General features: G+C 47.9%; 1 long non-coding RNA gene across 1 annotated transcript; it reads left to right on the top strand.

The window, feature by feature from the left end:
* The first annotated feature begins 679 nt into the window (after positions 1 to 679).
* LOC310751432 lies at positions 680 to 3,007 on the top strand. The gene is made up of 3 exons (XR_014542492.1): positions 680 to 819; positions 1,025 to 1,244; positions 2,326 to 3,007. It is a non-coding gene; the product is annotated as an uncharacterized lncRNA (long non-coding RNA).
* The last annotated feature ends 7,968 nt before the right edge of the window (positions 3,008 to 10,975 follow it).

Raw genomic sequence — 10,975 nt, 5'->3', positions numbered from 1 at the left:
CTCCTGCTGTTTCCAACAAATGGTATTCAGAAGTATTACTGCCTCCAACCATGGAAACAGAACATAGCCATCACAGCTAGTAGCTGGTCCAGTGTGGACTCTGACTGACTGCTCCTCCATAAACAACAACAATTCTATGCACGTAGAAGAACGTAAGAGCCTTCTGGATCAGGTCAATGCCCCATACTTTCCTCACAGTGACTGCCCAGATACCCACATGGGAACCTTCAAGCAGGACCACGAGCACACAAGCGCTCGCTCCTCCTGCCGCTTTCATTCAGAAGCATCATTGCCTTGGACTGTGGAGTCGGAGCACAGCCATCATGACTAGTAGCCATTGCTATCCTCCATGAATTTCTCCAGTCCTCTTTTACTGCCCTACAAGTGAGTGGCCATCACTTCCTTCTATGGAAGTGAGTTCCATATTCAGTTCAAGCAGTGACCTTTCAACACTTCCATAGGTCAGACCTACAACTCAGTGATACAGCGCAGGGACAAGAAGGCTGATGTCCTGAGCTTGATTCCCACTCCTGGCAGCCTTGCCAGCATCAGTGTGGAAACACAGCCCATCATAGTAGGCAATAGTAAGGCAACCAATGGGCTTCTTCAGATTCATTCTAGAATGTTGCGATGAGTCTCCATTGTCTACCAGCCGTTGGTCTGCATTCTTTCCCTGCTACCAATCCTCTTTCTACTGGGGCTTGCCATGGTGATGAATACAAGAGCCTCTTCTGGGCCAGGGGGGGGAATCAGGACCCTGGACAGCTCCTAGTGTGGTGTAGTGCGATAGACTCGTAAAAGCGATAGACTCGTAATCTGGTGAACTGGGTTTGTGTCTCCGCTCCTCCACATGCAGCTGCTGGGTGACCTTGGGCTAGTCACACTTCTCTGAAGTCTCTCAGCCCCACTCACCTCACAGAGTGTTTGTTCTGAGGGAGGAAGGGAAAGGAGAATGTTAGCTGCTTTGAGACTCCTTCAGGTAGTGATAAAGTGGGATATCAAATCCAAACTCTTCTTCTTCTAGGGAAACCTGCTATCTGAGATTGGGAAGATGTTGTCATCCCCTCTTAAGCCATATAAAGGTTGGCAAGGCCTCACCTACAAGTGGCTCCACCTCCATAGGAGGAGCCGCTTGCAATGTCTATGCTTATCTCCATCCAGCAAGCAAGAGGCATTATCCCAATTCAAGGGCACATTTCAGCCAGGCAAAAGCAATTGGGAGTGTGGATCAGCACAGATGAGAGGTTAGCCCACAGAGCGGGTAAGGCAGTCTCAAGGGCCAGGTAGAAAAGCCTGATGGGCCACATCCAGCCCACAGGCTTGAAATTTCCCTCCCTGCCCTTTTCCAAAGTGGTTCTCATAGGCCAGGCCATTGCTTCCCAAACCTGGTCTCCATCTTCTTTTCCAATTCCCATCATCCCTGTTCAATGGCCTTGCTAGCTAGGGATGATGAAAGTTGTACTCCAAAAACAGCTGGAAACCCAAGTCTGGGAAACACTGGGCCAGGCCTAGCAATGTAAAGGGCAAGGTGACAGAGCCTCTTCTCTAAATCTGGTGATCGGCTCCTTCAGCTTGCATGGGAGTCCTCCCTTTCCCCATCAGTGGTTGATAGAAGAAAAGCTAGTTGGGCTTACATCCTACCAAGGCAGCGGGGAAGTCAAATCTCTTTTATGTGTCTGTATTGAAATGGTCCTGCTAGGCAAGGAGTTGGCCTCCCTCTGCTTCTGCTTGCAATGAGCTCAGCAAATTATGAGCAACAGCCATTTACTGTGAGCCCCAGTGCTCCAGTAACTGGGAGAGGATGGGGCAGGAGCCAAAGGACTCTCCCCGGAACACTTTCTGGCTTTCTCCTTTCATCAGCATGCTTTTCTTTAATAAGGCCTGCTGGCATGATCTTACTCTGAAAAAGAGAGAGAGAGAAAACACTCCTCTGTGCATTGCCGGAAACTATGCAATTCTGTGTTGCAGTGCAGCAGCCCCAGGCAGAATCATGTGTCCACAACATCTCTGATAAAGCCCATATTATGATATCTGGAGCAGCCTCCCCTAGTCTGTGGTTCTCCAGATGTTGTGGGACATCAACTCCCATCAGTCCAAGCCAGCATGGCCAATGGTCAAGGGTCAAGGGATTTGCAGTCCAGTGGTGCTCAATGGTGGAACAGCAGCTTTGGATGCAAAAGGTCCCTGGTATGGCCAAACTGGACAAAGAAAAGACTCCTGCCTGAAACCCTGGAGAACCACTGCCAGCCAGTACTGAGCTGGATTAACCAATGGCCTGACTCTGGATAAGTCAACTTCCTGAAGCAAGCTAACTTTACTTTCTAGAATGAACCACCTTTACTAGGTGGAGTGAGCCATCCCAACTGGGTGAAGTGAACCATCTCTCCTGGCTAGAGTGAATCACCTCCCCTAGCTAGAGTGAACCATCTCTCCTGGCTAGAGTGAACCACCTCCACCTGCTAGAGTGAACCATCTCTCCTGGCTAGAGTGAACCACCTCCACCTGCTGGAATGAACCACTTCTCCTGGCTAGAGTGAACCACCTCTCCTGGCTTAGAGTGAACCTCCTCCACCTGCTGGAGTGAACCTTCTCTCCTTGTTGAAGTGAACCATCTCTACCTGCTTGTCTGTGAACAGACATTGTGTCCATCCTGCAAACCATTGAAATCCTCCCCAAATTTGCCACCTATGAATGGCATGATGAATTCAGAAAAGTCCTTTTGGCTCAGGCTTTCTGAGATTGAAGAGAGTCCCACAGGACACACACACCGTCTTGCAGAAGGCCAAAATGGCTCATCGGATGTCACAGGCTGCCCGGATTTTATGCTGCATCCTTGCACACTGAGAGGGATAAAAAGCAGCATATGGGCCTTTGCTTCCAACGCGACTTTGCAGAGCTTAATTGGATCATCCATTTTTGCTATATTAACATATTGGGATGGCAGCTAATCCCCTCGGGAGGCCCTGTAACATTGCAGATTAAAGCACTTTTCATGATCTGCATGACATGGTTGGCTAAACAATCTCAAGCAAACCGGGTCCCTGGGTGGCTTCACTCCTTATTTGGTTCAGTGGCGCAAAAGTTTTAATGCCAGCCCTCCCACCCTTCCCACTGGGTGCTTCTTTAGATGCATGGCACCCTCACACCTCCCATTTGTCACCATAATCTTTCCCGAAGAATAGAGTTGTCTCCATAGAACACCTGCTTGGGACTGATGGGTGGCTTCCTAAAGAAGATTTAAGGGCCAGGTTTCTTCCAAAAGAGGAACCGGAGGGTAACAAATCATGGCTGGATTCAGGATGCGTACCTGGTTTCCAGGTGCAAAAACATTCTCCCTCTACTACAGTCTCATCTTCTTGGGTTTGCTTTTTGGAGGGCAGGGGGTGTTGCATAACAATCTTTGCTTTTTAAGCTCCAGGTGACTTTCAGCGGTAGGCTGTGGGTCCCTGTATCCAAACCTAGGGCTGGATCATAGACTCATAGAATTTCAAGGGGCATCTACTGCAACTCCTTGCAATACAGGAATTACAGCTAAATAATCCCTGAATGATGCCCATCCAACTTCTGTTTAAAAGCCTCAAATGAAGGAGAGTCCACAACCTTCTGGAGGAGGTTTGTTCTGCTGCTGAATAGCTTTTACCATCAGAAGGTTCTTCCCAGTGTTATTTTTCTAGAAAGAGGTGCCGAAACTCATCACGAACACCTCCCTTGTTACCTTATAATGGTGCCCACTTGAGAGGGGCCAGAACTGAGTTGTGGTGTGTTCCAGTTGAAAAAAGCCCTGGTTCTTCCTAATGTTTCATCTGAATCTCCTTTCTTGTCATTTGAATCCATTAGTTCAGGTCCTACCCACTGGAGAAGCAGGGGGGGAAAGTTTCCTGCATCTTCTACATGACAGCACTTCAGATATTTGAAGATAGCTCTCATATCACATCTCATTCTCCTCTTCTCCAGAATGAACATGCCCAAATCCCTCAACTCATAAGGCTTGGCTTTCAGACTCTTGATCATAGTACCTTTTATTTCCTCCCTGGGTTTCTGAAGTCCGCTGCAGGAACTGAGAACCTCAAATGCAGCAGACAGACAAAGGTAAGGTAAAAAAAGGTAAGGTAAAGGACCCCTGAATGGTTAAGTCCCGTCAAAGGTGACTATGGGGTTGCGGCACTCATCTCGTTTTCAGGCCAAGGGAGCCAGCGTTTGTCCACAGACAGCTTTCCGGGTCATGTGGCCAGCATGACTAAACTGCTTCTGGTGTAACGGGACACCGTGATGGAAACCAAAGCGCATGGAAACGCCATTTACCTTCCTGCCACAGCGGTACCTATTTATCTACTTGCACTGGTGTGCTTTTGAACTGCTAGGTTGGCAGGGGCTAGGACAGAGCAATGGGAGCTCACCCTGTCGGGGGGATTCAAACCACCCACCTTCTGATCGGGAAGCCCAAAAGGCTCAGTGGTTTAGACCACAGCACCACCACTGCCTAACTACCTAGACAGGAAAAGACCCTGCGTTGTCAACATAGGAAAGGCAAAAAAGTACAGTATTAATTTCTTTTCTAATATCAAGACAGGTGCTTTATATAGATACCGATGTAGGACATGACATTACACATCACTTTTTCTGCCCACACCCAGTCTACCAGGCTCAAAAGTAGGTGGCTGCCTCATACAGAATCAGGCCACTGGTCCCTCTACCTATAATAGTAGTGAGCACAGAACACTTTTTTGTTAGGTACTGGTAAGTGACTGGGAAAGGAAGAGTTAATCTTAATCTCCACACACACACTGAAAATCAGCCACAGCACCTACTATTAAATAATAATTTTTAAAACTGGCTGGTGTTTCTAAGGATACATTTAGCATCCTGTGTCATGAAGCCCTAAGAAAGTACAAACAGGAAGTATGTCAGATATATGCCAAGGGGATACTCCTTCAGGGAGAGCCCTGATAGGTAAAGGTAAAGCGACCCCTGACCATTAGGTCCAGTTGTGACCGACTCTGGGGTTGCGGCGCTCATCTCGCTTTATTGGCCGAGGGAGCCGGCGTACAGCTTCCAGGTCATGTGGCCAGCATGACTAAGCCGCTTCTGGCAAACCAGAGCAGCGCACGGAAATGCCGTTTACCTTCCCGCTGGAGCGGTACCTATTTCTCTACTTGCACTTTGGCGTGCTTTCAAACTGCTAGGTGGGCAGGAGCAGGGACCGAGCAACGGGAGCTCACCCCGTCACAGGGATTCGAACCGCCGACCTTCTGATCGGCAAGCCCTAGGCTCAGTGGTTTAACCCTGATACTAGTTTTTTAACCCAGCTGGGTGTTTACTTGAGTCAGACTTCATCCAAGGGACGTGTTTTCACCTAACCTCTATTTTGAGAAGAGCATGGCTGCTGGATCAGGCCAGAGGCCCATTTAGTCCAGCATTCTGTTCTCACAGTGGCCAACCAGATGAACCTATGGGAAGCTGGAAGGTGCCCCAGGTGGGAAGGTGACCCTCAGGATAAAAAGATTCCCACACCCACAAAGCATATAGGAAATTAAAAATGGTGTCTCTAAGCTGACTGGTGCTGATCTCAGTGCTGATGGTGCACCTGCCTGCCAGGTTGGCTCACAGCTGATGCAGTTTCTATCCATTTACATGTTCAATATTAAGAAAAAAATTCACATTGAAGTACTATCCAGTGAAGTATTTCCTCCTATATACATAAAAATGTATGGGCTGTCATCACGTAGCTCCCATTGGAAGATTTGTAGTGCGGCATCGCTACCCTGCATTTGCATGAAGAAAAATTCAAGAGGCCAAGAAAAGTGAACTAAGTCTTTGCATGGAGTGAGAAGAGGAAGCTTTTGGAAATTAATGCAGCAAGGGTGGCCAAGGGGTTGGTGAGCAGAGCAAGCAGGGATTCAGTCCCCAGTACATACCTATTTTGTGATGATGGTGATGATGATGACTATTATAAAAGTGAAAATAACCCATAACAGACAGATTTGACCCTTCCTAAATCACGCTGTGACTTTTGGATTTTTTCTTATTGATGGGCCAGTACGTTTACCTATGGCTCCCCCACCCTCTCCACAATTCCCCTCCTGCAACAAGAGTTACTTACTCAGTGCATGTTGATGAATCAGACTTGGGCCAGGTGTAGCGTCTCCAGAAGAGTCTCCATTTGTCAGGGCTATTGATTCCTGCCTCCACCTTTTGATTTACGTCTTTAATCAAATCGACTGGAGCGGAGCGAGGGGGCTGCAGAGAGCCCCTGCTTGTCCGCTCAACCTCCTCCTGCAGCATTGTGGTTTACTAGCACCCACTCTGACAGCAGACTGCTGAAGCAGCAGGATCCCTCACCGCCATTAAAGAATCATAAGAGGCACCATTAAGACAGGCTACTGGGATGGAAGATGACAGATTCCTCAAAGTGGGAGATGATGCTGGTTTGGACTCAGGCCACAAGCTGTTGCCTGGGGGATCCCTGAAGTGTGTATATATGTTGACTTCATACCAATGGTCTGACTCAGTATAAGGCAGCTTCCCGTGAAACCAGCCCTTCATTCAGAACCATGAGGAGTGGAATCCTGTTTGATCTGTAAGGGGATGCCGGTGGCGCTGTGGTCTAAACCACTGAGCCTCTTGGGCTTCCCGATCAGAAGGTTGGCGGTTCGAATCCCCATGATGGAGTGAGCTCCCGTTGCTCTGTCCCAGCTCCCGCCAACCTAGCAGTTCGAAAGCACACCAGTGCAAGTAGATAAATAGGTACCACTGCAGCGGGAAGGTAAATGGTGTTTCCATGCGCTCTGGTTTCCATCACAGTGTCCCGTTGTGCCAGAAGCGGTTTAGTCATGCTGGCCACATGACCCGGAATGCTGTCTGTGGACAAACACCAGCTCCCTCAGCCTGAAAGCCAAATGAGCGCCGCAACCTCATAGTCGCCTTTGACTGGACTTAACTGTCCAGGGGTCCTTGTAAGGGAAGAGCTTTGGGTCAGTGATGGAACACCCACTTTGCATGCAGAAGGGCCCAAGTGCAATCCTCAATGGCTGGTAAAAACTCCTCACCTGAAACTCTGGAGGGACCCTGCCAGTCAGAGTAGGCAATATTGAGCTGGATTGGTGAAAGGGTGAAAGGCAGTTCAATTGCATGTTGTTGTTGTTGTTGTTGTTGTTGTTTATTACCAAAATTTGTATTTTAGATCTTCATGTAAAGATCTTAGAGCAGTTCACAGCATAAAAATACAACACAAAAACACCAAATACATACTAAAACTAAAACTAAACAATAACCCCCTCCCACAAACACATTTAAAAGATCATAGGACAGTCCTTTTTTCTGGGGGGACGCAGGGGGACGCATACCCTAAACATTTTGTGAATCTTTGTACTTTTGTCCATTTACTGTATTTATTTTTCCTGATTTGAACTATAAAATGGTGGTTTTCTTGAGTCAAAATGAGAGTACCCCTAAACATTTTTTAAAGGGAAAAAAGCACTTCATAGGGTTGTTAATCAGCTGAATGCCTGGTGGAAGAGAAACATATAGAAAGATGCACAGGCCTGTTTGAACAGACAGCTATAGGGATTCAAATGGCTTACAAGATCACATTTTGACTGGTGGAGCTTCCATTCTTACTGCAAACTTGTGCAATATGATAGGGTTGTAGGTGTCATTGGTGTCGAGAGCTTTTGAAGGGACAGGATCTGAAGGGCAAGGTGAGCCTTGTGTAGGAATGGGGTGGACATTTGGCTCGGTTCTCATGTTAATGAAAACTACCTGATTCCCACTTCCCAGATGTGATATGTGAAACAAAACACAGCCTTCCTTCAAAATCCAGACTTCTCTGGGTGCGTTTTCATTGCAGCTCTCCAACCAAATAATATGTGTGAATGTGTGCATTAAAGGGAAGATTGCATATATTAGTGAAAGCAGCATAGCATCCTATTACGGGGCAATGTTTGCGAAAATGGCAAGATGGTATGCAAAAATGTGCATATATTAGGAGTGCTTTAACACTGATGAATTTCCTTGAGGACTTCTTGCTGGATCAGACTCATAGCTCAGCACCCAGTTCCCATGGGCTATATTTGTTCAGGAATTCCTCCTTCACAAATTTTCCATATTAAAGTTATCTAGGTGTGACCATAGCTGTCAACTTTTCCCTTTTCTTGCGAGGAATCCTATTCGGAATAAGGGAAATTCCCTTTAAAAAAGGAAAACGTTGACAGCTATGGGTGTGACTTCTTCATGCAGCTTGTAGTTCAACAATGGAACTCACTCCCACATGAGATGGCCACCAATATGGATGGCTTCAAAAGAGGATTAGACAAATTCACGGAGGAGAAGACTTTTGATGGCTCCTAACCATGATGGCTCTTTTCTGCCTTCATAGTTGGAGGCAGTAATGCTCCTGAATACTAGTTGCTGGAAACCACAGGAGCGGGAAGTGCTGTTGCACTGGGGTCCTGCTTGCAGGCTTTGCACAATAAGTGAGAACAGGATGCTGGACTAGATGGGCCATTGGCCAGATACCCCAATGGGGAACTTGCAAGCAGAGTCTGAGCACAACAGCACCGTCGCCCCATGTGCGATTCCCAGTAACTGGTATTCAGGGCAGGTAAAGGTAAAGGGACCCCTGACTGTTAGGTCCAGTTGCGGATGACTCTGGGGTTGCGGCACTCATCTCGCTTTACTGGCTGAGGGAGCCGGCGTACAGCTTCCAGGTTATGTGGCCAGCATGACTAAGCCGCTTCTGGCGAACCAGAGCAGTGCACGGAAACGCTGTTTACCTTCCCGCTGGAGCGGTACCTATTTATCTACTTGCACTGGTGTGCTTTCGAACTTCTAGGTTGGCAGGAGCAAGGACCGAGCAACGGGAGCTCACCCCGCCGCGGGGATTCGAACCTTCGACCTTCTGATCAGCAAGCCCTAGGCTCTGTGGTTTAACCCACAGCGCCACCTGCGTATTCAGGGCAGATGATACAGCAATTCTCTGTCTTAAAGCAGCCTTCACCCTGAAGCAAGGTTATCAAGCCTGCAGACAGCAGCTGAACTTCTTTTTGGAACCGGGATGGTCAAGGAAACTGGGCTGTTTGGAGTGATTATAAAGTTATTCCTGGGCTACTTAAAAGAGCAGAAAGGTTGTATCAACTGGCAAGTGCAAGATTAAGAACGCCCCCCCCCCTTGCAAAAAAAAAAACCCCAAAAAACACCCCACTCACTCTTACTCAGAATTGTGCCTGTCAAAGCCATATGCCCAGATTCCCCGGGCAAAGACAGATTAGTCCAAAGTGGGTTTTTTGCAGTAAGTTAATGTGAAAAATCGCTCTCTAAATGAGGGCAGATCCTCCTCAGCCCGGTTGAGAGTGATTAGAGGAGCTGCTGCTTAGCCTTTAATTCAGAAAGCTCTGGATTTGCTCTTTATTTATGAGGATAACGTTAGCCCTCTTTTCACCCCAAATGCAGAGTTGTAAATTAACCCTGCCCGGAACAAGTCAAAAGCCCCTGCGATGCCGCAAAGCTTTCCTGGCCCAGGCCTCCGTGCGTTTTCCAACCTGTGGCCTCACTACGATTAACACCTGATGGAGAGAACATCACATAAGACCAATGACCCATCTTAGTCCAGCATCCTGTTCTCATAGTGGCCACCCAGATGCCCCAATGGGAGAATCAGGACTTGAGCATGAGAGCACGCTCTCCTCCTCTGGCTTCCAGCAACTGGTACCCAGAAACATTGCTGCCTCTGACCATGAAGGCTGAGCATAGCCATCAGAGCTGGTAGCCTTCTCCTCCATGTGTTTGTCTAAAACAGGGTTTCCCAAACTTGGGTCTCCAGCTATTACTGGACTACAGCTTCCATCATCCCTAGCTAGCAGGAGCAGTGGTTGGGGATGATGGGGACCGTAGTCCAGAAACAACTGGAGACCCAAGTTTTGGAAACCCTGGTCTACAACTTCCACTTACCCAATGTAGGCAAGACCTGGCTAGATGAATCAATGGTCTGGTAAGAGGCAGCTCCCTGTGCTGCTTCACAAGAAATGCTCCTTAAAAGTCACCCCAGTTTGGAATCTCCAGCTTCTGAAGGCTTGAGCCAGTGCATCCGGCCATCAGAACGTACAAAGTGTCCTCTTCTCACGGTGGCTGTTGCCAGATGTGTTATGTACTGAAGTTCTCACCCTGGGCCAGCAGGGGGATACTGTAGATAGTTTTCACTCAGATCCACATATGCAAATAAGGGATTGAAAGTGACGTTCAGTGATTGGATAGTTACAGAAAATGGTTACTGTTGCGTTGTAGTGGAGCTCTATATAAGCAGGCTGGCTGAGCCCTTCAGTTCAGTCCTGTTCTGGCCTGTGAATAAACAAGAGCTGTTTGAAGAATCGCTGTGTCGTCTGATATGTTCACCCACAACTTAACAAGATGCCTGCAGAAACCCATAAGCAAGAGCTCAGTGCAAGATGACTCTCCCCTATGGTGGTTTCCAGCAACTGCTATTGTCTCTGACTGTGGAGGAACAAGATAACCATGATGGCTAATAGCCCTCTCCTCCATGAATTTATCCAATCCTCTTTTAAAGTAATCCAGTCTGGTGGCCCATCACTGCCTCCTGGGGGAACAACTTCCATAGTTTAACAATATGTTGCATGAAGAAGCACTTTTTCAAACTGGTTTTATCAGAGGGTGTGAGGGAGCCCAGTGGTGGCAGAAGCCTCCACCGCCATCGTTCAGCCTGGACACTGAGGTCCAGCTCCGAGAGCCTTCTGGCGGTTCCCTCACTACAATAAGTGAGGTTACAGGGAACCAGGCAGAGGGCCTTCTCGGTAGTGGCGCCTGCCCTGTGGAACACCCTCCCCTCAGATGTCAAGGAGATAAACAACTATCTGACTTTTAGAAGATGCCTGAAGGCAGCCCTGTATTGGGAAGTTTTTTATGTTTGATGTTTTATCGTGTGTTTAATATTCTGTTGGGAGCCTCCCAGGCTCCAGGTTCAGCC

This window comes from Podarcis filfolensis (assembly GCF_964270895.1).
Source record: "Podarcis filfolensis genome assembly, chromosome: 16".
NCBI classification, from domain to species: domain Eukaryota; kingdom Metazoa; phylum Chordata; class Lepidosauria; order Squamata; family Lacertidae; genus Podarcis; species Podarcis filfolensis.
Note: the sequence above shows the minus strand (reverse complement) of the source record. Positions and strands in the feature narration are given on the sequence as shown.